This window comes from Mauremys reevesii, linkage group 5, assembly GCF_016161935.1.
Source record: "Mauremys reevesii isolate NIE-2019 linkage group 5, ASM1616193v1, whole genome shotgun sequence".
NCBI classification, from domain to species: domain Eukaryota; kingdom Metazoa; phylum Chordata; order Testudines; family Geoemydidae; genus Mauremys; species Mauremys reevesii.
In genome coordinates this window covers 137,993,925-138,019,799 of record NC_052627.1, presented here as the reverse complement: position 1 = coordinate 138,019,799, position 25,875 = coordinate 137,993,925, and the positions used below count along the sequence as shown (strand labels likewise).

At 51.7% G+C, this 25,875-nt stretch overlaps 1 protein-coding gene and 1 long non-coding RNA gene across 2 annotated transcripts in view; one reads left to right on the top strand and one right to left on the bottom strand.

Moving 5' to 3' along the window:
- LOC120406477 (C-type lectin domain family 4 member F-like) overlaps positions 1 to 25,875 on the top strand; it is a 331,059-nt gene that overhangs the window by 268,670 nt on the left and 36,514 nt on the right. The window lies entirely within an intron of this gene.
- LOC120406484 lies at positions 1,132 to 3,470 on the bottom strand. The gene is made up of 3 exons (XR_005599309.1): positions 3,401 to 3,470; positions 2,404 to 2,522; positions 1,132 to 1,508 (listed from the first exon to the last, which is right to left on the bottom strand). It is a non-coding gene; the product is annotated as an uncharacterized LOC120406484 (long non-coding RNA).

The following is a 25,875-nucleotide window of genomic DNA, read 5'->3' as shown; positions in this document are numbered from 1 at the left end:
GTATGTTGATTTGTTCCTGTGTTAGTGTAGGGAGTGTTCTGAGTAGATGGTGCAGTTTCTTAGTACACTGAAACCCCGCTATAACGCGACCTTTGGGGTCCAAAAAAATCCCATTGCGCTAAATGCGGTATAGCGGGGTTTCAAATTAGTCAGGTGGTCCCCAAAGCGGTGCATTGAGGTGCACCACCTAGTGCCCCTGGTGCCTAGTGCGCAGCAAGGGAGAGGAGCCGCGGCTTCCCGGCTGCTGGGGACAGAGAACTCCGGGGATGCAGGCGCCAGTGCTCTCTGTCCCCGGCAGGTGCGGGGCTGCGGCTTCTTTCCCACTTCAAGAGGAGCCGCGGCTCCCCACCTGCCCGGGACAGAGAACTCCGGGGCTGCGGGCGCCAGTGCTCTCGGGCCCCCTCAGGCGCGGGAACTCGGCTTCTCTCTCGCTTCAAGAGGAGCCGCGGCTCCACGCCTGCCGTGGACAGAGAACTCTGGGGCTGCGGGTGCCGGTGCTCTCTGTCCTGGCAGGCACGGGGCCGTGGCTTCCCGCCGGCTACAAGATGAGCCGTGGCTCCCCACCTGCTGGGGACAGAGAGCACTGGCGCCAGCAGCCTCGGAATTCTCTGTCCCCAGCTGGTGCGGGGCTGCAGCTTCTCTCCCCTGCCGTGGTGTTGGGGACCATTGGTACAGTATCATACTGCACCTTAAAGGGGAGCCAACCTGCGATCGCGTTATATGCGATTTCGCGTTATGGCGGAGTTTGACTGTATATTCCTCAGTGGGATCTGAGGAAAGTGGCCTGTAGAATTTGGTATTGGAGAGTTGTCTGGCAGCCTCCTTATGATAGACTCCTGAGGGTCACAACGACAGTCTGGACCTATATATAGAATGCTTCTGCCGAAGTGCACAGGCAGAAATTGTGGAAAAACAACATTGCTTGCCTCATAACCTAAGTCGTGCAGAACGCAATGCCATCCACAGCCTCAGAAATAACCCTGACGTGATAATCAAAGAGGCTGATAATGGAGGTGCTGTTGTCATCATGAACAGGTCTGATTACCAGAAGTCAAGAAAATCATTATTTATTGGGTGATTGTGAAACAATAACTCCACGATCCAAGGATTTTATTCAGTGACAGACCTGGAAACATACAAATTATAGAGCCAGCCACACTGAGCGGCATAAGGGCAGCTGTCGCTGTTGCTGCTAAAGCCAGAAATATCACAGCAAGAAAAAGCGTCCCTGTAATGCACATCCCATGTGGCCCCCTCCAGTGCACAGGGCTCCTCATTGGCAGGTGGCTGGGAAATATTCTAGCTTGGAAATTAAGGCGCTTTCTGAGGTGCTGGGACCTGCATGTCACAGCCCAGCCTATCCATGGGCCTGCTTACAAATCCACCTGAAAGGCTGAGTGCAGTTGGCATCATTCCACAAATTCTGCTTTCTTGGCTCAGTGTGAACACAGTCTTCTCCACCATCTTTCTCTGGATCATGTTTGTTTAGCTCATTCTCCGCCCAGAACCTACGGATCAGAGTGTTAATGTCTCAGGGGAGAACCACAGCCAATTCCTGAGCTCAGTTCTGCTCTGCGGACTCTGTTGCTGGCAGGGGACCAAGACACCCAGCAATGACGCGGTGAAGTGATGCACCCCCCGGCCACCCCTCAGAGTTCTCCACAGCTCTTGTGGCCATGGTAACGAAGGGCTTCTGACGGCCGGGGGTAGCACCTGCCCTGCGCCTGACAGGCCAGCAAAGAGCCAAAGTCAGTGTGTGGCTCCAAATGCTGAGCAGCAGCAACTCGGATCTCAGTGCCCAGAACCAGAGCAGGTGGCACAGCACGTCCCAGGCACCCCCGAGATGGGAACGCAGGAACGGCAAGAGAGGGCAGCGGGGGTCAGTCATTAACTGCTCCCTGGCCCTGCTTATGGGCCTCGACCACAGCCCCCTGAGGTCACTCCACCGACTGCAGCTGGCTCCGGCCATGCCCCCGGCCCCACAGCCTCCCGTGCCCAGCCTGACCGAGGGAGGCGCAGCGCAATCCCAAGGAGAGCGGGAACCTGCCGCTCACTCCAGACTCCCCTGGCTGCACTGAGTCGACTTGGGGCCAGACCCTCAGCTGGTGTAAATCCCTGTGGTTCATTCAAGTCAATGCCGAGTTACTCAGGGGAGGCTCTGGCCCTGGGTCTCAGTGGGCACTGAACACACACTCCGTGTTTAGGCTCCTGCTCTAAGCAAAGGGGCATTAGCAGAAATTCCTGAGGGGATTCACTGCTGTCGTGGCAGCACCCGGGGGCCTCTCTCAGGATCGGGCCCACTGTGCCGGGTGCTGCATAGACACCAGGGGCCGTACAGATGCTGCCCGAAGAGCTTGTGACCCAACGTGTAAGAAATAATCACGTCTCTCAAGCTTTACTCACCCCCTGCTTGCGTCTGCTCTGTATTCTGTGCCATCCGCCCAGCGCCAGCTGCCTTCGGTCTCCCGGTCGTTGAGTCCAATCCAGTGATCTTGTCCCTGGGTCTCGCTGGAGAGAAACTCCTGCACAACACAGTTTGCAGCACGTGCAGGTCACCCAAGAGAGGCTGCAGGATGCAGCCGCAGCTGCCTGGGCTGAACAGATTTTGGGGGAGAGGAAAGGGCGTCTGGTGGTGTGAGCAGGGCACTGGGCAGCGGGAGACGCGGTGTCCTGCCTCCAACGCTGACAGTGACTAGCTGGGAGGCCCTGAGGGAGCCCTGGAGCAGCTCTGTGTCTGTGTCTGCATCTGTATCTGCCTGGGGCTAACAGCAGCGACCTGTCTCAGAACACTCCCCACACGGCCCCTCAGAGCTGGGCTGCGGCAGGTACTGACGGCCACCTCAGAGTTCACACCAGCCCCCTGCCCTTGCAGGAGGCAAAGCTCGGAGCAGAGAACTGGGTGCAAAGTCTGGCCCTGCCGGAGGGTGGGATTCTCCTCCTCCGAAAGTGCCGCAGAGGCCTGGGGTGAGGGGTGCAGTGGGCACGTGGGGAGAGAGGATTCTCTGAGAGGTGCATGGCCCCTTGCACACAAGCCTTCCAGTTACAAACTTCTAGATTGTCCAGCAGGAGCTCAGGCCTGGGGAGAGGGATCAAAGCTGGTCGTCACTGGGAAAGGTCAGGGGTTGCAGGAAATGCTACACTGGAAGTAGGAAAAATCAGAAATGAGCCTGACCCGAAATCCTCCTCCCCTGGCACCCGAGATCCTGGCTCTGTTCCTCTGCCCATCTCTGCTTTTAAACTGATGGGTGAATTCCCTGACTCAGGTACTAAGACTTCGCATCCTCTCCGATAGTTTGCCAAAAGGCACATCGCAGAATTGGAACCTCAGCTCCCACCTCCTTCTGGTGTGAAACAAGGCACTGACACATTATCCAAGCCCCTTGGAGCTTCCTGTGCTCACCTGTTCTGCCTGGGAGGAGACAGAGGTCAGGTGTGAGTTCCAAGACACACAGAATTGCTCGGCCTCGTCCACGACTTTTTCCTTTTGAAAAGTAATAGAGGTTCCCACCGTAAAACCTCCAGCCCCTGGGAGCTTTTTCAGCATGTCACCTAGGAGCAGAGACTGAGGTGAGAAGCGGGGTAAAGTCACAGGGACACACGCAGGGAGCTCAGGGTTTCTAGTGCTGCATTTCCCTGCCCTTGAGCTGCCCCAAACCCAGCAAGCTTCTGAATCCTGATTCTCCAGCATCACAATAAGTAGCTTTGTGGCCACATGATGGATCCCAAAGAGCACTGCAGAAAGCAGACACCACGGGGTCATTCCCCCAGCACTGAAACGCAGCTGCATCTGGGCTGGAGCATGGGCGCTGGTCCCAGTGCAGAGCAGCACGGCTGTAACGGGAAAGGGGAGACTCACTGTTCAGCTGAGCTGGAAGGGGGAATTCAGGAGGGAGAATGTAGGTGCCCAAGGTGGAAGATCTCCTGGTTCTGTATCAACAATTTTCATTTATCATAAGTGGTGAAGGTCTTGGATCTTTTGCACTTTGGCACCTCCCCCAACACCCTGCAGGGGGCTCTGGCTCAGGGATGGTTCTGAAAGTAACGCCCCATACGCTGAAATGCCAGGGTCACTTTTTGCCTGTGAGCTGATGGGTTTGGAGCGTCTAAGAAGAGCTGACAGCTGGGTGCTCCCATTAGGCTAAGGAGGCCTAGGGTGTAATTTAACTCCACACCGATCACCACAGTGTGGGCACAGGTGCAGCCACCGGTGATTTTTAATGGAAGAGAACTCAGGGCTGGTGAAAGTCGCTGTGTTGTCAGCCTGGGAGCCTGAAATCCTATGTTCATCCTGAGCACCAGCAGAAACGGCACCAGCCAGCACTGCGGCTAGTACTTACTACAACGACCTTGCACTGCTGCTTGCGCTGCACTGATGTCCAGCCGGATCTGGATTTCTCCATACGCTGCACTGACGTTACCCAGCTGGGCTTTCAGCAGCCGGACTCCTGCCTGCGCTTCATCCAATAGCTGCAGACCTAGAAGAAAGTCACAGCGACGTCAGTGGAGATGCAGAACACTTGATTATCAGCACGTGTGGTAGAGCAGCACCTGCAGGCCCCTGTGTGCCAGGCGCTGTACGGACAGGAAGGGACAGTCCCTGCTCTCAACAGCTCACAGTCAAAATAGACGCGAGGTGGGAGAAATAAAGGATGATTTTCCTGCAGGGGAACTGAGGTGCAGGGAGAGGTGCCCAAGATCACACAGGAAGTTTGCAGCAGAGCTGGGAATTGACCCCAGCTCTCCTGAATTCTAGCCCTGTCCCCCCAGTCTCCCCAGCCACCTCTTCCCAATCGCTCCCCCCTTGTGAGCTGTGAGCGGGTCCCCTGCAGCATGGGGCAGAGCTGGGGCTGCAAGAACATCCATGGCCCGAGCCCTGGCCCCAGGCTCCAGGCCGGGATTTTGAACAGCCCAGTGTTCAGGCGAGTTCTGTGCCGGGGTTTAGTTCAGGCCCATTTTCTGACTGGTCGCTGAATAACCTGATCCATGGACGGGTTTGTATGTGCAGCCCTGTGCCAGACAGACAGACAGTTGTGAGACGTGGCCACAAGGGGGCGCTCTGCCTCCAGCAATGGGACTGTGGCAGGTACCCAAATTATTGGAGCTGCACAGGGAGGGCTCAGGGACTGGGGGGCAAATGGAGACCCACGAGTGCAGCTCCACTGACGTCCTGCTTACACCAGGGTCTGAATTCGGCCCTGTGTGTCTCATGAGCTGCATCCGTCTTTCCCGCCAATGCAACCCTGACAATACAGGGGCCAAGGCGAAAACTATGGAGCGAAGGGAGCAACAGTGAAAGGACGGAAGATGGTGACCACTAGACATCCTGCGTAGGAGCATGGAGCGGATGCAGCCAGCCTGCCACTGCCAGGAAGGGAGCTAGGAGGGAGCCTGGAGCAGCCACCCGTCCCTGGGAATATAGCTTGTTAGACAGGGGACGGGACCACCTGGCAGGGAAGTCTATGGAGGGGAGCAGGAGGATGCCAGGCACCCACCATCCCTGTAGGCAGGAGAGTGCTCAGCTTCCAGGCCAAGGGAGGGGAGCTGACCCCACCCTGATGCCTAAGACCCTCGTCCTGCGACTTACTGTCTGATCCCTTTGCTGACGCGTCCGAGGCGTTGTCAGGCTGCAGAGAGACTTGGAGCTTCTGCACCGCTTCTTCAACCGCTTGCAGCTTGCTCTGTGCCCGGAGATCTAGAAATCACACGTCTGCAGGTCAGCGACTGAACCGAACTGCAGCTGGAGACCAGCCGCGCCCAGAGAAGGAACATGCCCCGAGCGTGAGGCTGTTCTCTATGACGTCTTTTATTTTAATCTTGGACAGCTTCCCTCCCGAGGAGGGACACCGGCACAGCCAAGGCCCCGTTCAGGGCTCTCTCCTTGTGTATGTCACAAAGCAGTGACCTGGAGCGGCCGGCTTCAGCCGTATGAGAGGCGGCTCCCTCCTGCTCCTCGCCTGGGCCCGGCTGCCAGGGAGAGCGGCCGAATGTGCTGGGGGGAGGCGCGGCGGGAGAAGGACAGAGCCCCCCGCAGGTAACTCTGGCAGGGCGGGGAGTGCATGGTGGCCCTGGGCTGGGCACGGGGGTCGCTGGGCAGAGGAGACACGTGGGGCGGTCACGTGTCCTCCCCTTTAGATTGTGGCCCCCCAGCATGGGGAGGCACCAGTCATCTTTGCCACTCACTGCCCCTAAGGGACAGGGGCTTGTCTCCCCTCTCCTCCAAGAGCTCTCCACTCCAGCTCCCTGTTTTCAGCTGTTCGCTGGCTCCAGGGCAGGGACTCTTTGGCAGAGCAGGGAATTAAACCCAGCAGTGTGAGCCCCCAGACAAGCGCCCAAACCACTGGGCCGTCCAGTCTCTCCGTAGGGCATTTCAATGGTGCCATGAGGACGCCTGGGGCTGAGGCTCGTGCTGGTGATGTGTGGTCAGGAACGGACCCAGCGTGACCCTCAGGGTGCAGGTTGAGCATGTGGGGCTGCCACATGTGATCTGAAGTCCTGAGGTGATGCTCAAGCAGGATGAAGGTCAACCAGCCCATCCCTGACAGGTGGTTGTCTAGCCTGTCCTTAAAAACCTCCCGTGATGGGGGTTCCACAGCCTCCCCAGGTGACCTGTGTCAGTGCTGGACCATCGTTAGACTTAGAAAGTTTGTGCCAGTATCAAAGCAGCAGGGCAAGATCTTACAGCTCCATTCGAACTACCTGGAGCAGGAGATTTATTTGGGTGAAAACGTGGTCGATATTCTGCTGAAATATGTTCCCCTCCCCCAGTCGAGCCAGCTGGCCTGTATGGAAGTTGGCAAACGTTGGGCTTGGAGCTGCAGTTGAACTTACATAGAAGCGTCACAGCAAGGAGGGACGTGGCCAGGGCCAGACTCAGGAGGAGAAAGACAGCAGTGACGATGCCCTGCGCCCTGTGACGCCAAGGGACCAATGTCTGGGGAGGGTTTCCTTGAAGGAGAAGAAGAAACGTATCCATGGAAAGTTACAGCTCAACTGCCACTGACAAGGAAACCACCCATCAAATCCAATACCTGCTCAGCCTCCTAGTCCCTGACTGTGGTTAACAGCAACAGCGGAATGAGGCCAAATAAGGTCAGAACCGACCTGAACTCGAATGTGAAAAGCGACCCTCCCTAAGTCAGGAGTGACTGTAGTGCCAGGCAGGTGTCCTGTGAGAGATCTGGGAGCAGGATTTCCCCCCTGCCTAAGCATTTCTTGAGAGGGACGTTTAGGGCTTGTGAAGTCCAGGCCCAAAGGAGTGAGAAAAGGAACCTGAAACAACTTATGAAATATGAACTCAACGAGGCAGTGAAATGAGGGGGAAATGATTCTGTGCAGGAGAAAAGTGGGGCTGACAGCAGCAGTGTGCTCAGAAGGGCCTTTCTACAGCATCCCTGTCTGATAACCCATCCCCAGGATGCTGGGCTCCTCCCTGCGAGGCAGCCAAGGGGCGAAGACTGTGTCTCCCCTGCACATTAAAGGGAGAAGACGAGAGCTGCATTCGAGCCAGGATCTATGTGTGGACAGAAGTAAGTGTGCTCGGTGTGCTCTGGATTTGGTCTCCTCAAGGTGAACGGCAGCTGCTTGGAGATGCAAGACTGTCAGATTCTCCTCTCCCTGAAAGTCTCAGCCTGCCGCACCCCCTCCCTGTCTGATCTGGGCCTCAGCCATTAGCTCAGGCTGCTCCCCCATGGGGTGTGGTTCCTGGAACCAGCAGACAACACTCAGATGCCCAGATAATCCCCTTAAATTGCAGAAGTGGCTTCTCTCACGCTAACCAAAGGGTGAAGTTGCCTCTCACTAATGTACTGAGTTTACAGTTCTCAGCCTTTCCTGAAACAGATTCTGGGAGGAGCTTCTCTGTCACTGAGCGCACACTACATTTTTCCTTATGTTTTCATAGAATCACAGAATATCAGGGTTGGAAGGGACCTCAGGAGGTATCTAGTCCAACGCCCTGCTCAAAGCAGGGCCAATCCCCAACTAAATCATCCCAGCCAGGGCTTTGTCAAGCCGGGCCTTAAAAACCTCTAAGGAAGGAGATTCCACCACCACCCTAGGTAACCCATTCCAGTGCTTCACCACCCTCCTAGTGAAATAGGGTTTCCTAATATCCAACCTAAACCTCCCCCACTGCAACTTGAGACCATTGCTCCTTGTTCTGTCATCTGCCACCACTGAGAACAGTCTAGGTCCACCTGTGATGAAGGGGAATTGCAAAAAACGGCTGCCCCAAAAGCAGTACTACGCGACCTCAAAAAAAAAAATGCCCAGCCATGGTGCAGGCCCTTGGAAAGCTGCAGCTGTATCATTTGGGGCAGCGCTTTACTGTGTATACTGACCTCTCTCCTCCGACGTGGTCACATCAAATGTAAGGGGCTGAGGCCAAGCTGCTGGGAACAGACACACCTGTTCAGAGGGTGGCCAAGGTCAAGCTGGGGGCTCTTAACCAAGAGAGCCCAAATTGCAGCCCTCCAAACTGGAGCGCTGGGAAAAGACCCAATCCCAGTTTAAACCCCAGGGGTATCAGGGTGTGTAGCGGGCCGGTGTGGCTCCCCTCCTCCCCGGAGAGGTTGAGCCCGGACACAGGAAGGGGCGAGGCTACAGCGTGGTGAGCCCGCCCCTCAGAGGGTCAGGCGGCGACCGGAAGGATAAAGCCGGGCCTTCCAGCCCAGTCAGTGCCCAGCCACTGGGGAGAGCAGACCTGCCTGAGGGAGTTCCTGATGGAGGAACTGCTGGAGCCCCGGGCAGCTGCCTGGACTGGCCAGAGAGCACCCTACCCCGCTACTGGGAAGACCTGCCGGAGCTTCCCCGCGCCACCTACGACGAGGAGCCCATAGGAGCTTCCCCGCTACCGTGCTGTTACCCCGAGGAACCCCCGGAGCACGATTGGCCGGACTTCCCCGGGGAACTACCCGATCTACCCCCCAGCCGGGTTGTGAGGAACCCATGCAGTGGGACTTCCCGGGACCAGACGCCGTGGACCAGGTAGGACCAGAGGGGGACATTGGAAGTGGCCCGGGGGCAGCTGACCTCAGTCAGGCTGCTGACCAGACCGAGCCCATGTCAGTGTGTTGCGGTCAGGATCCCCACTGACCGTCAGCGGTGACGACCGCTGTCTAGGGCCCCGGGCCGGGGCACAGTGGAGTGGGTGGGCCTGGGTCCCCCCTGCCCCCCCCACTCACGGGTGGCAGTTATCCCCCTCACCCTATTGCTCAGCCTGCCACAAGAGGCCTGAGCCCCTGTACTGTTCCCTGCTCAGCCCCTGCACCAGAGGGCCTGGGCCTTTCCTAGACTATTGGTACTGTTTGCAGCTCAGCCTTGCAGAAAAGGCCTCAGCCCCAACTGACTCTGTCTTTGTCACCTAGCCTTAAAGGGACAGGACCGAACCGCCGTGAGACCAGCGGGCCGGTGTGGCTCCTCCTCCCCTCAGAGGGTTGAGCCCCGGACCCGCCTGTTACTGGGTGGCAAAAGGGCCCCGGCTGCATGAACCTTCCCACACACAGCCTGCAAGCGCCATCAAGCACAACAGACCCACAGGAGTGGATGAAACTGGACTGTCCTGATGTAACTCACCCCAAGGAATGGGAGAGATGCTGGGGCACCCATGGAAACGTTGCTGGGTTCAAACTTCCCCAGGTCACCGGCTAAAGTGACCTCACTCATTTCGGTCTCGAAGGGGAGAGATGTGACAAAATGGGGCTGTTCTTAATGTTTCCTCTGAATACTGTGTGGGTGCCTCAGTTTCTAACCGGACACTCTGTCACCTAGCAACTAAACCTCTGTTTTACTGGCTGGCTCAGAGTCACGTCTAACTGAAAAGTGGGGGTATGTGCAGGACCCTCTGGCTTCCCCAGAACCCTGCTGTCACCGAGTGTGGGGGAGTCCGGGCCCGGCACCCCCGGCTTCCTGCAATTCACCATGACTCTCAGCCAGCCAGTAAAGCAGAAGGTTTATTTGGATGACAGGAACAGAGTCCAAAACAGGTCTTGCCGATACAGACAACAGGACCCCCTGTAGTTAGGTCCATCCGTGGGCCCCAGGTAGGCCACAGCCCCGTTGGGAATCCCAAGCCCCGTCGGGCGCCCCTCTCCATTTCCCAGCCAGCTCCCAAACTGAACTCCCCCCTGCATCTCACTCAGCTTCCCCCCGGCTCCTCCCCCAGCCTCTGTCCTTTTTCCAGTGTCCCGGGCAGAGGTGTCACCTGGCCTCCAACCCCCCTCCTGGGGTCTCAGGTTACATGCTCAGGTATCTCCCTTCCCCAGTGCAGCTGTCCCAGCACAACTCCCCTGCAAACTTCCCAGGTCAATACTCCCCTCTCAGCATTCACAGAACCCAGCAAGAACATTCCCACTTCCTCACACCTGCCTGGGCAGACTCGCCTGGGAAGCGCACAAAGGGGCATATGCTACATGCTCCCAGAAGAGACCCAGGAGGTGAAGCCGTGTGAGCTTCTTGCCCTGCAGACAGTCTGCTCCATGGGAGAGGAGGCTCCCCAAAGTCCTGACTGGCTTTGTGGGGAGCAGTTCCAGAGCATCGCCCGGGGACTCCGTAACACTGTCGTCTTTGGAACCCCCCTTCAGGTAGTTGAAAGCAGCTATCAAATCCCCCCTCACTCTTCTCTTCTGCAGACTAAACAATCCCAGTTCCCTCAGCCTCTCCTCATAAGTCATGTGCTCTAGCCCCCTAGTCATTTTTGTTGCCCTCCACGAGACTCTTTCCAATTTTTCCACATCCTTCTTGTAGTGTGGGGCCCAAAACTGGACACAGTACTCCAGATGAGGCCTCACCAATGCCGAATAGAGGGGAATGACCATGTCCCTCGATCTGCTGGCAATGCTCCTACTTATACAGCCCAAAATGCCGTTAGCCTTCTTGGCAACAAGGGCACTTTGCTGACTCATATCCAGCTTTTCCTTTGTCGCAGCAGAGAGCCTAGCTGAGCTCGGTGCGGAGCTGCAGCTGCCCACTGAACCTCACATCCTCACCCGCACCCTCCACTTCCGTCAGCCCCGTCTCCCTGCCTGTCTCCTGACCCTTCCTGGGCGTCTTTCATGTGTTCAAATCCAGAACAGCTGCCACACGGCATCTGGATTGCACTGAAACCAAAGGGGATAAACAACCCCCGGAACAGGCCCTTGTCCAGCTGACACCTGCACAACCAAACATAAGAATGTGAGAACGGCCAGACTGGGTCAGACCAAAGGTCCATCTACCCCAGCATCCTGTCTGCAGACAGTGACCAGTGCCAGGTGCCCCAGAGGGAATGAACAGAACAGGGAATCCATCCCCAGTTGCCCATTCCCAGCTTCAGGCAAAGAGACTAGGGACACCATCCCTGCCCATCCTGGCTAATAGCCAATGATGGGCCTATCCTCCATGAACTTATCTATGAACTCTGTTATGGTCCTGGCCTTCACAATATCCCCTGACAAGGAGTTCCACAGGTTAACTGTGCATTTTGTGAAGAAATACTTCCTTTTGTTTGTTTTGTTTGTTTGTCTTAAACCTTCACTTGGTGACCCCTAGTTCTTGTGTTATGAGAAGGAGTAAATAACACTTCCTTATTTACTTTCTCCACCCCAGTCATGATTTTATAGATCTCAGTCATATCTCCCCTTAGTCGTCTCTTTTCCAAGCTGAAAAGTCCCAGTTTTATTAATCTCTTCTCATATGGCAGGTGTTCCATACCCTAATCCCTTTTCTGAACCTTTTCCAATTCCAATATATCTGTTTTGAGATGGGGCAACCACATCTGCACGCAGTATTCAAGACGTGGGCGTACCATGGATTTATATAGAGGCAATAGGATATTTTCTGTCCCTTTCTTAATGATCCCAAACATTCTGTTCGCTTTTTTGAAGCCGCTGCACATTGAGTGGTTGTTTTCAGAGAACTGTCCACAATGACTCCAAGATCCCTCTCTTGAGTGGAAACAGCTAATTCAGACCCCATCATGTTATAAGTACAGTTGGGATTATGTTTTCCAGTGTGCGTTACTTTGCATTAATCAACATTGAATTTCATTTGCCATTTTGTTGCCCAGTCACCCAGCCAAAACCCTGAGAGGGGCCCCTTGTGCTGGGAGCTTTAGGAAAACAGCCTGGTCCTTATCTCAGCACTTCCAGCTCCATTTGCTCCTTGTCCTTGGAGGAACAGGCTCCCTTCCCTCCCCATCCCCGAGCCCTGGGGAAAACCCTTCTCTGCTAACACAGCTACATCTCCCTGCCCCTGCTCACGGTTAGGCAGCGTGTGCTCGGGCAGGAAGGGGCAGAGGGTAAGGAAAGGAGGTGTCACTGTGAAATGGGGGGATGAGAGGGAGCTGGTCCCCAGAGATGGGGGCTGTGAGGATTCGACTCTGGTGATCTCCTCCTGGGAGAGGCTGATGGTGGCAGTGAGCTGGGGAGGGGGAGCCTGGCTGGCTTTTATGGGGAGTGGGAAGGTTTTATGGGGAGTGGGGAGCTTTGCGAACAGGGGCTGCTAACAGGGAGTTTCGCAAGGGAGTTTGGCAGGGGAGTGGGAAGGGAGTGGGAGCCGCTCGCCAGCCCTAACCCCTTCCCCGTGGCTCCCCCCTAAAACCTATAAACCGAACCACATTCCAAAACTACTTTCCGTAAACCACCCTTTCACTAACTAGGTGACAATGCAGGCAGAAGCCCAGCAGCAGGGTGGGGGCTATCCAGTTTATTGCACTGACTGTCGCATGTATGATTACCTGCCCTGTGGGCGGTGGCGATGTGTGCAGTCGGTGCAAGGAGCTCCTGACCCTCAGAGACCATGTACGGACTTTGGAGGCCAGGGTGGCGGAACTGGAGGAGCTGAGAGAGGCAGAGAGGTATGTTGATGAGGCTTTCCGGGACACTGTAGAATTGTCCCACCTCCGCTTAGACAGCTCCTGTGCTGTTGAGGAGGAAGAAGGGCCCAGGGAAGTAGAGCAGTCAATGGGAGCAGAGGGAAACCTTCCCGTAGTTGGGACCCTCCTTCCAGATGGTGCTGGGGTTGCCTCTCGCACTGAGGTTACCTCTTCGGGGGAGGGAACTCCAGTTTCTAGGAAAAGGCAGGTGTTAGTAATGGGAGATTCGATTATTAGAAATGTAGATAGCTGGGTCTGTGATGACCGGGAGAATCGTATGGTGACTTGCCTGCCTGGTGCGAAGGTTGCGGATCTCTCGAGGCATCTAGATAGACTTATGTGTAGTGCTGGGGAGGAGCCGGTGGTCGTGGTACATGTAGGTACCAATGACATAGGGAAGGGAAGGAGAGATGTCCTGGAAGCCAAATTTAGGCTGCTAGGGAAGAGACTGAAATCCAGGACCTCTATGGTGGCATTTTCAGAAATGCTCCCAGTTCCACGCGCAGGGCCAGGTAGGCAGGCAGAGCTTCAGAGTCTCAATGCGTGGATGAGACGATGGTGTAGAGAGGAGGGGTTCACGTTCATTAGGAACTGGGGAAACTTCTGGGATGGGAGGAGCCTATACAGGAGAGATGGGCTCCACCTAAACCAAAGTGGAACCAGACTGCTGGCACTAAACATTAAAAAGGTTGTCGAGCAGTTTTTAAACTAGGAGATGGGGGAAAGCCGACTGCTGCAGAGGAGCGTGTGGATCGGACACAGACTTCTCTTAGGGGAGAGTCTGATGATAGAGAATCTCCAGGTTATAGTCAGGAGCAGAGGAATGAGAAGTATAATGTAAGGGCCGGATCAGATGATAACCAGTCACATAAAAAAGAATCTGGCACATCAGAAAAGGCAGGCTAATAAACAGGGACAAGTTTTTAAAGTGCTTGTACACAAATGCCAGAAGTCTAAATAATAAGATGGGTGAACTAGAGTGCCTTGTGATAAAGGAGGATATAGATATAATAGGCATCACAGAAACCTGGTGGACTGAGACCAATCAATGGGACACAATCATTCCGGGGTACAAAATATATCGGAAGGACAGAACAGGCCATGCAGGGGGAGGAGTGGCACTATATGTTAAAGAAAGTGTAGATTCAAATGAAGTAAAAATCATGCTCTAGTAAAAATATAACAGTAGGGATCTATTATCGACCACCTGACCAGGACAGTAATAGTGATGATGAAATGCTAAGGGAAATTAGAGAGGCTATCAAAATTAAGAACCCAATAATAGTGGGGGATTTCAATTATCCCCATATTGACTGGGAACATTTCACTTCAGGACGAAATGCGGAGATAAAATTTCTCGATACTTTAAATGACTGCTTCATGGAGCAGCTGGTACGGGAACCCACAAGGGGAGAGACGACTCTAGATTTAATCCTGAGTGGAGCGCAGGAGCTGGTCCAAGAGGTAACTATAGCAGGACCGCTTGGAAATAGTGACCATAATACAATAGCATTCAACATCCCTGTGGTGGGAAGAACATCTCAACTGCCCAACACTGTGGCCTTTAATTTCAAAAGGGGGAACTATACAAAAATGAGGGGGTTAGTTAGACAAAAGTTAAAAGGTACAGTGACTAAAGTGAAATCCCTGCAAGTTGCGTGGGCCCTTTTTAAAGACACCATAATAGAGGCCCAACTTCAATGTATACCCCAAATTAAGAAAAACAGTAAAAGAACTAAAAAAGAGCCACCGTGGCTTAACAACCATGTAAAAGAAGCAGTGAGAGATAAAAAGACTTCCTTTAAAAAGTGGAAGTCAAATCCCAGTGAGGCAAATAGAAAGGAGCACAAACACTGCCAACTTAAGTGCAAGAGTGTAATAAGAAAAGCCAAAGAGGAGTTTGAAGAACGGCTAGCCATAAACTCCAAAGGTAATAACAAAATGTTTTTTAAGTACATCAGAAGCAGGAAGCCAGCTAAACAACCAGTGGGGCCACTTGACGATCAAAATACAAAAGGAGCGCTTAAAGATGATAAAGTCATTGCGGAGAAACTAAATGGATTCTTTGCTTCAGTCTTCACGGCTGAGGATGTTAGGGAGATTCCCAGACCTGAGCTGGCTTTTGTAGGTGACAAATCTGAGGAACTGTCACAGATTGAAGTGTCACTAGAGGAGGTTCTGGAATTAATTGATAAACTCAACATTAACAAGTCACCGGGACCAGATGGCATTCACCCAAGAGTTCTGAAAGAACTCAAATGTGAAGTTGCGGAACTATTAACCAAGGTTTGTAACCTGTCCTTTAAATCGCTTCGTACCCAATGACTGGAAGTTAGCTAATGTAACGCCAATATTTAAAATGGGCTCTAGGGGTGATCCTGGCAATTACAGACCGGTAAGTCTAACGTCGGTACCGGGCAAATTAGTTGAAACAATAGTAAAGAATAAAATTGTCAGACACATAGAAAAACATAAACTCTTGAGCAATAGTCAACATGGTTTCTGTAAAGGGAAATCGTGTCTTACTAATCTATTAGAGTTCTTTGAAGGGTCAACAAACATGTGGACAAGGGGGATCCGTGGACATAGTGTACTTAGATTTCCAGAAAGCCTTTGACAAGGTCCTCACCAAAGGCTCTTACGTAAATTAAGCTGTCATGGGATAAAAGGAAAGGTCCTTTCATGGATTGGGAACTGGTTAAAGGACAGGGAACAAAGGGTAGGAATTAATGGTAAATTCTCAGAATGGAGAGGGGTAACTAGTGGTGTTCCCCAAGGGTCCGTCCTAGGACCAATCCTATTCAATTTATTCATAAATGATCTGGAGAAAGGGGTAAACAGTGAGGTAGCAAAGTTTGCAGATGACACTAAACTACTCAAGATAGTTAAGACCAAAGCAGATTGTGAAGAACTTCAAAAAGATCTCACAAAACTAAGTGATTGGGCAACAAAATGGCAAATGAAATTTCATGTGGATAAATGTAAAGTAATGCACATTGGAAAAATAACCCCAACTATACATACAACATGATGGGGGCTAATTTAGCTACAACGAGTCAGGAAAAGATCTTGGAGTTATCGTGGATAGTTCTCTGAAGATGTCACGCAGTGTGCAGAGGCGGTCAAAAAGCAAACAGGATGTTAGGAATCATTAAAAAGGGGATAGAGAATAAGACTGAGAATATATTATTGCCCTTATATAAATCCATGGTACGCCCACATCTCGAATACTGTGTACAGATGTGGTCTCCTCACCTCAAAAAAGATATTCTAGCACTAGAAAAGGTTCAGAAAAGAGCAACTAAAATGATTAGGGGTTTAGAGAGGGTCCCATATGAGGAAAGATTAAAGAGGCTAGGACTCTTCAGTTTGGAAAAGAGGAGACTAAGGGGGGACATGATAGAGGTATATAAAATCATGAGTGATGTTGAGAAAGTGGATAAGGAAAAGTTATTTACTTATTCCCATAATACAAGAACTAGGGGTCACCAAATGAAATTAATAGGCAGCAGGTTTAAAACAAATAAAAGGAAGTTCTTCTTCACGCAGCGCACAGTCAACTTGTGGAACTCCTTACCTGAGGAGGTTGTGAAGGCTAGGACTATAACAATGTTTAAAAGGGGACTGGATAAATTCATGGTGGCTAAGTCCATAAATGGCTATTAGCCAGGATGGGTAAGTATGGTGTCCCTAGCCTCTGTTCGTCAGAGGATGGAGATGGATGGCAGGAGAGAGATCACTTGATCATTGCCTGTTAGGTTCACTCCCTCAGGGGCACCTGGCATTGGCCACTGTCGGTAGACAGATACTGGGCTAGATGGACCTTTGGTCTGACCCTGTACGGCCTTTCTTATGTTCTTATGTTCTTATGCAGGACTCCCATCTCTCCCCTGTGCCCTTCTCCCGCTGGGGACTGGCAGGAGAGAACACACTGGGAAGCACTGACCGAGCACCCTCGCCCACTGCCCATGGTGCTGTCTGGCCAGCACAAGGCTGAGCTCTGGGGACGTTGTCAGTGGAGCAAGCGATCGCTGCCCAGGACGCTCATGCAGAGACCACAAAGCTAAGGAGAGGCCAGCGGGAGTCCAGGGTCTTGTTTAGCCTCTTGTGCTTACCTTTGGGCTGGGGAGCAGCTTCCGTCATCAGCATGTTCTCATAGATATCCTCATCCGCCATTTTCCTGCCTTCGCGCTGATCCGAGCCCCGGATCACTGGCCTGTGGGTCCTTTCTGCAGCCTGCTGGGTTAGAGCCTCCCTCTGACAGCAGCCCTGGCCCAGAAATAGAAATGGGAAGTGATGCCTGGTGGTTGGATGAGGGAAGGAGGGGTAGTGGGAGGTGTGGAGATAGGTTATGGCTGCACGGGGGAGGGAGGTGGAGGGGGAGGGCATGGAGGGGAGAGACGGGTGGATGAGGGAAGGAGGCGTGAGGGAAGAGGATGACAGCGCTCTGTTGGCAGCAGCTGGCCATAGGTGCTGGATCTAAGGGGGCTGCCGCACCCCCTGGCTGGAGGCGGTTTCCATCACATGCAGGGTTACAGTTCGGTTCAGTGGCTCTCAGCACCCCACTATTCACATTGTTCCAGCCCCCTGGGCCCAGCCTTTCATGGCCCCCTCTTGCGGGTGGGGCTCTGGTGGGAGCGTAAAGGCATCATCCCCGTGCACGGCGCGTGCGGTTGGCTGTTGGAGGTCGTGCAGCTGTTAGGCCTGAATAAAGATGTAGCACAAAACCAGTTGTGCCAACCTGACTAAAAATCAGGCTAGCAGAGGTCTCTGGGTAAACTCAGAGTGAAATACTGAAAAGCAGCATCGTCTTACAAAGCCCTGGGAAAGAGTAAGATAAGTGAGGGGGCTGGTGCCAGCTGTGTTGTGTTAAGACACAGTGTTTGAAGGACCGATAAGAAACACAAGCATCTCACAGTTCTGACTAACTCCCTGGTTTAGTGTTCGGTGTGTTTTTAACTCCCTCACATTCCTAACCTTTGGCGCTTGTTGAGATATTAACAATATAATGCTGTAGAGACTAGGCATGCGTATATATTAAAAGGTGTCTAATTTCTAGTTGTTAGACAAAGGGGGTGGATTGCTTAAGTAAATGATTTATGACGTAATAAAACTGTCTATATAAGCTATACTAAGTTGTAAAGGGGGGGCTGGTTCTTTTCGGATACGAGCTGTTCTTTACTGATACGTGCACTTGTCAATAAAGAACTTTTGATCGGACCTTGCTGGTGTTGCCTGTCTCTCTCTGCGGTCAGACAACGAACTACGCTGTTGGGGTTAGAGTCCCCGACACAGCGGAGGGGCCGGGCCTGGGGAAGCCTGGGCCCTCTCCCCTCCTGGGATACCCCCAGCTCCGCCCCAGCCATGGCAGTCCTGCTCTGTGTCCTGGGCCCACTTGTGTTGTGGGGCCTCCAGCATCATCCTGCTGAAGCACGGTGAGGGACAGGCTGGGGGCAGTGTGGGGCCAGGCCTGCATCCTGCTGCTTGCCTCCGGACCACACCCCTTCCCCCCACTATGGCACCCTGGGCAGTCACCCACATCACCCGCCCCGAAGGCCGGCCCTATCCTATGGGCATCCACAACTGTCCAAATCTGCATCTGGTTCCTAATGTGACCATCCACGGGTGGGAGTTCTGCTGTCCAAAGAGACAGACCCTGCTCACTGCTCCGGCGGTAACATGGGATGAGAGGGGGCACCTGTGGAATCAAAGGTTAGCGTGTTACACAAGCACTCCTGGTGAGTATGAGCAGCACTGGTACAAGCAGCCAAGTGGGCACATGCCCAGCGATACACAAACGCTGGTGGCTGAACGCCAACATGACTTTGTAGCGTAGACACGGCCTCGGTCGCCATCTCTGGGGCTGTACAGGAGGTTTCCAGGAAGGACAAGCAGCCTTGCTGGCTTTTTCCTCTCCACTGATCACTCCCAGTTTGTCGAGTTTTGCTGGGAAACTTCCCCAGCCAGGCTGAGTTCGCCCTCCAGCTCCCTAGGTAAGACCAGTCCCCACATGCTCAGCTCTGCTCCGGCTGTTAGTCCAGGGCTGCTGCCTGCTGGGGGGTGTCTGGGCGCTGGGCTAGGAGACGACAGTTTGGAGCTTAGTGTAGTTGTGTAACCTGCACCTTGAGCCCTGCACCCCTTTGTGGGGAGGGGAAATCCTGGGACCGACGCAGCCTGACTCCTGCCTGAGGAGGATCCCGGCCAGCAGAGACCAGCCCCTCTGCAGTGACCGAGGGGTCCAGAGTCAGCTCTGACCCTGAGGATCATTCATGGAGTTTGTGAGGGCACCAGGGAATTTGTTTTGGGGACCCCCTACTCCCTGAACTGTGTCCTCAAGCCAGGGAGTGACGGTTTGGGGATCTTATAACCTGCTGCTTATTAAACCTGTGGAAGGATTTACCACCTCCTCCCACTTGTGAGTCCTTTGGGTTGTACTGATCCCAGCCAGCCACACGGCCAAACCACTGCAGAGACGATCTTGTGGTCATAGGTCATCAAAGGCCCCAACAAAGTACGGTACCGACGGGCCACTGATCTTACATTTCATACATCAGGTCCCGTGACTGGGGAAAGTCACGGGTATTAGCAGTGTTTTACCCTGTTATGGTATGTTTGTCTCCTGTTTCATATAATTACTGATAAGGGGGCTGCGTGTGTGTTAAACGTTCGCTCACTAAGAAATTGTCTGGGACTCTCTGAGCTGACTGGCAGCTGTTTTTAACCCCTACAGGCAGGGGCTGGTACCGTAGCTCTGAGCTTCAATTCTGTGCAATACGTTTCTTTTTTTTTTTTTTTTTTGAAGCCCTGAAAAGACAGAGCTCAGGCCTGCGCTTCAGCAGGGAATTGTGCTGAGGGGCAGGGATGGGGGGTGTCACAGTTACACATAATTCGGCCTCCGCATCCCCCAGCCCATGGCATCTGTTCCCTGCTGCAGCATCACCACTGGTCCAGCACGGCCTGACTCCTGGCAGCGGCTTCCCCCTCACCTACCAGGTGAGTGGTGTCAGGGGCGGGCTGGCCCTTTTAGGGGATTTGGGCTCAGCCCCATCAGTGTGCAGTTATCCCCCACCCCAGTGGTGGTTTGGGATGCTGGCTGGATCAGACATCATGTGATGGTAGCCTGGGGTAGGGTCAGGGCTGCTTGTAAAATGGAGCCTGCTGTCTCACAGAGGGGAGACAAGGGGCTCGGAAAGATATAGGGGGCTGGTGGGAGAGGCCCAGAACCTTGCAAGGGGCTCATAGAGCTCCCTCACTCAGGGAGAGCTGGTGCCTGGTGCCCTGATAGACGGGGAAAGGGCAGAAAGAGACCTGTGGAGGATCCAGAGGGGATCCTGGGAGCACCTTCCCCCACACTAGCCAGAGGGAAAGGCCTGGCTGGAGCTACCTGACTGAGGGCCAGGAGCCAACCCTTAAGGCCTGGTCGTCACTGCAGAAGAGGGACATTAACTTAGAGAATCATAAAACCATCAAGTTAGAAAAGGCCGCAAGGGTCGTCTAGTCTAACCCCTGTCAGGCTGCCAGGTTTGCTGTGTCTAAACCATCCCAGATAGTCAGCGAGCCTTTGAAACCCTCCAGTGATGGAGCTTCCATAACCTCTCTAGGCATCTGTTCCATTGTCCTACTGTTCTTACAGTGAGGAAGTTTGTCCTGAGATTTAATCTCGATCTGCTGTGCTGTAGTTTGAACCCATCGCTCATCGTCCTGCCATCTGTGGCAAAAGAGAACAACTTTTCTCCATCTTTCTTATGTCAATCTTTCAAGTGTTTGAAGCCTGCTGTCATATCCCCCCTTAGTCTCCTCTTTTCCAAACCAAAATACCTAGTTCCTTCAGTCTTTGCTCAGATGACTTGCATTGCATTCCATCCCTCTGACCATCTGTGTCCACTTCTGGATACTCTCCAGCTGAGGCCTACCCAGCACTGGCTAGAGCGGTACTGTCCCCTCCTGTGACTTGCATGCGAGGCCTCTGTTACTGCAACCTAAAACTGCATTTGCTTTTTCTGCAACAGCATCGCATTGCTGACTCATGTTGAGGTTGGGATCCACCACAACTCCCCGATCCTTCTCAGCAGTGCTGCTGCCAAACCAGCTTCCCCCCATTCTGTATTTTTGCATTTGGTTGTTCTTCCCTATGTGCAGCACCTTACGTTTGTCTTTGTTGAATTTCATGTTGTTGTCTATAGCCCTTGATCTTAATATTAAACATTGGGATACATTTAATGTTAATAAGTACCCCTGTAACAATGTGTATGATTTTTGGGAGAACCTTTAAGGTCATATGGTAATGATGCTTCTCAGCTATTACCTGTGAATACACTTAAAGCTTAGCACAGCAGAGAAATATTGCAAACTTGGTCTGCTGTATAAGAAGGCAAACCGAGGTTCACCACCTCATGAATGTAATGACTGAACAAAGACTCCTCGTTGTTTTTGCTGATACAGACTAACACGGCTACCACTCTGGAACCTGTCACCATGCAAGGCACTGAATTCAGCCGTATGAAGTGGAAATCCATCAACTTCATGAAAAAACTCGTGCAGATACAGACACACATCATCTTCCTTTCCAAACGCAAAGAAATGGACATAATACCAAAGGACTGAAGGTAAAGAATCCATTACAATCAACACACCACACAGACTATGGTGAGAGATTGTGCCACACTCTCAAAGAAACTGCGGAACCACCTGATCAACATCCTAAAGAGCAAACCAGAGAGGATCCAGAATGAACTCTTATCTCCTTAGACTGACCTCACCCTTGGTAAAGCAACCCCCATCCTGTCATGTGTTTACACCTGCTCCTCTATTTTTCACTTCATGCATCTGAGGGAGTGGGCTCTAGCCCACAAAAGCTTATGCCCAAATAAATGTATTAGTCTCTAAGGTGCCACAAGGACTCCTCGTTGTTTATGCTGATACAGACTAACACGGCTGCCACTCTGATACCGGTGGGATAATAATTCCCCCTAAACCCTTAAAAGGTAGGAGCCATTGAAACCTGGCCTGCCTATAGAACAAAACCACAGGAACGTATGGGGGTAATTCCTCTTTGTTGCCAGCAATCAGCAAGGATGTTTGTAAAAGGAAGGGATATTTTAAGCAATAATCTGCCACCTCAAAAGGGGTAGAAATACGTTCTGTTTGTCTTTCAGAAAATCAGGAAAAGCTGGTACCAGCTGAGGAGCAACCCAGAATCCCATGGATCTATTGTTGCGACAAAGATTGTGTTTTGTGTTTTATGTTTTGTCTTGTGTTGTTTGTCTTGTTGCTACCATTGTTGTGTACTGTGTCACAATGAAAAGTAAATACTGCATTAGGCAGAAAAGGCTTAACAACCATTTTATCTGTATTTCCAGAAACCAATGTTGCAGAAGGGCAGAGGTCAAGAAACGCCAGCCTGTTAACAGGGAAACATCCTGAGGGGTGGTAAAGGCACATTTAAAGGCAAAATATGCATGAGATACAGGGTTTATCTATTGGGGGGAATAAAAGGATGGACATAAATTTTTTTTTTAAGGCACAAAGTGAAATTACCAAGGGAAAAAGGGTATGTAAAAACATTGGTTACTCAATGACTAAGACGTGCCAATTGTTACTTAGTCAACTTCCAGCATGCAAGCCCAGCTGAATGCGCCTGGGTGTTGTATGACACTGGATGTAAGGAAAGAAAAGCCATTGCCACACCTTCCCTGATTACTATAAGGGGCAGTACAGTAAAGGCCCAGTGAAGGCAGAGCTGCCCTAATACTATCTCAATGTGAACTACTGAAGGTTTTTGGAGTTCCCTGGCAGCCGGGGTGGGGGTGGGAGGGGTGGGGGTTGGGCAGCCTACAGAAAAGGCTCCCAAGAAATGCACTGAACTGCTTTGGGTGGAACTGGATTAGAAGCTGGAGTGCTAGATGCTACTGGCATAGAGGTATTGGCAAACAAACCAAGTTATGTTCATAAAGTAAATCATAATCTGTATGAGAATAAATGTTTCTGTCATATTGTAGCACTCAGGGGATGTGATTTTGACTTTCATGTACCCAAATTTCAATATAGTCAGTTAAACGTGTCTGTTGTAACACCTGTACCTCTTGGCATGGATTTAACTGCCTACAAACATTGCTTGTACACCCTGATTTACAGAACCAGCTAGAAACTGCAAAACAGGAAGGGCGCAGAGTCATGGTCACCATTCATCAGAATGCGGATGAAATTAAACTGGTATTTGCCAGAATTGGCCAAGACCTGTCACACCACTGGTGGGAAGTGTTATTGGGATGGGCCCCCAATGGCACACCCTGAATTTGGCCCTACACCCCATCATAGTAATCTTGGGGTCCCAGTCAGTCGTAGTTTTTGTTACCAGCCAAATGACATGCTGGACCTGGCGCAAAATCCAGCAGTTGCAAGTCCCCTGACAGATGAGTCAGTGGTTACTGTCACCGGCACTCGTAGTCCCGGGAAAGGAGGTTAAAACGATCACTTGTCAGTTTCTATGCTGGTGTGCTAAGTATGGGATGCCAACAAGAAGACAATTTTCTTGGTCTCGGTGGAGAGCCTTGAGCTTTCGTTGGATCTCAAGGCAGGTGCATCCAGAAAAGGTGTGGCGACAACCATGTAAAGGCCCCCTTGGGTGAAAGGTGACCTTTAAAGAGGGGAACTGTACGGGGGGATTTTGGCAAACAAGTAAAGTGCCTGAAACCACTATGGCTTATTGCTAAAAGCAGCCAAGGCAGCAGGCCGTAAAGTGGCCATGCAGCAGACTTAGTTTGACCAAGGCAGGAGGGGAGGGGGTTTTGGGTGCCACAGAAAGGGCAGTTTGACCCCATGTCCTTCCTGAGAAGAATTGTGTTGAAGTTGCTGATGCAGGCGTTTTAGAGGAGCAGGATGTGCCCTCAGGAATGTGTCTTTCAGGGTCTCAAGGGTGCAAACTCTGGGAAAAAGCCACACCTGGTTAATCCATAATTAGAAGGAAACCTCTTGCTGGACCATTGAAATTGCTTGCTGAACAAGTTTTCTTTAAGGGACGTGTCATTTTATTATAAATAAGGGTAAAATGTTTGAGGTAGCGGGACTCTTTGTGATGTCCTGTTGTGCCAGCCATCTAGCAGTTGGACAGTCACGTCTCCCCTGATGTATTTACTGACACCACCTCGCACAGAGTAAACGTTACCAAGAGCTTTCAGTTGAAAGAACCCCGGGTAACACCAGGTCATTACTGAAGATGTTAAACAACACTGGATCTAGAACTTGAGTTAACAAACTTCAGGTAAAATCCTAGTGAAGACAAGGCGGTGTATAGTTTTCATATGAGTTGTTAGCAGGTCAAGTTAAAGCCTGTGGAGGTGCCTAATAACTAACGTGACAAATATGACCTACCTTGTCTCCATGAGGTTTTAGCTTGAGTTAAGGGCAAACCTTTCTTCCCATCCAGACGAGACCATCCAGAGCTCAGGAGCGCTGCAGGGGACTGCTTAGCATGGCGAGAAAGACTTTCAGTTAATATTAGAATCTTTTGGTTAAACCCAAATGACAAAATCTCCTGCCACACAGAGTACAAAGAGATCCCGAATGCATGTTATCTTGATGTTAACACTAGGCTGGGGCGGAACTTGGTTTTAACAGGAACCCCCCCTTTCCTCCTCTGAAAATATTTCTCACGTTGGCTGAGGATGGAAGCTATCTTAGAAAAACCTCCCGATGCAGTAGGGCTGGGTTCTGCCCTGCTAATCCACACTGGGTTATACTGTCCTCCACAAGCAGCCTCACTCATTTGAAGGGGACCAGCTGCAAATTAAAGGATTTCTCATACTGAGTAAAATTGTCAGAATCTCACCCTCTGGCTTGGTCTACACTACAGAGTTAGACACTGCGGGTTTCAAAGTTAAAATCAAAGCCATGAGAGTGTTGAAGAATAGTCACTACGTCAGATGTTATCGATTCCAGGCTTTGGAATGCCGGAGTGAGAGGTTCTGAGAGGGGGCCTGCATCATGGCCCAATTCTCCTAGACACTTAGCCAAATATTGCTGACCCACAGCATTAAGTACCCTCAAACTAGCTCCCATTCTGCCTAATAAGATTGCTCCCAAATCTCGCTTCTTCCTCTTGATTACTGAAGAAGTTGGAGGCAACACTCCCTTTAGCCACACTCTCCCGCACAAAAACAGCAGAGAGATATAATGGGCACAAGGGGCACACAGTGTGGCAATAGATAATCGAGGTGGCATTATTGTTTTACAGAGTATTGCAGATTTATCATTAGACTTCTAATTATATCCTTCTTTACCACAAATGGTCCTACTTGGTACCTGGAGGGTGATGTCATTACTTGCATCTTTCCCAACCCTAAGTTCGAAAGGAGCTTTAAATGTCCATTCTCCGTAAAGGTTCAGGGAAAAATTCAATGTCAATGTATTAGAACATAACGTAGCAAACTGAATATTAACATCTTCTACTGGACAAAATTTATATTTAATTTACTCTTTCTTGGAAATATCATAGTTAAACTCATGGTAAGTACAATTCAAGTTCAGCACCATGACATCATGATTAGGCAATTTTACATGGATATTCCCAGATTTTATCAGAGCATCTTGATGATGCATTATGAGAGACAAAGATATTTCTCCAGGTAATACCACAGATGGGGATATGACGTTTAATAAAGTGCATCTAGTGAGGTCCCTAGAAGAGTTAGAAAAAGTCTTTGTGGAGCCCTGCCATACACATTCTGGGAGAGATGAGTGTATAGGGCCAAACCCTGGGTTGAATTCTGCAGATGTTTGGTGACAGCTGGACAGCAAAATCCCTTTGATTTACATGCAGATAACGTGGCCCATTCCTTTTCCTCATCTCTTATTTCTCTTCCAAATCACATCCCTTTTCTTTGCCCTATGCCTCTGTTCTTCTTGGTCTTGCTGTAGCTCTCCATCCACATCTCCAATCCGAATGCAAGGCATCAGAGCAAAGACTGAGGGAAATGGGCACGTTTGGTTAGGAAAAGAGGAGCTTAAGGGGGGATATGACAGCAGTC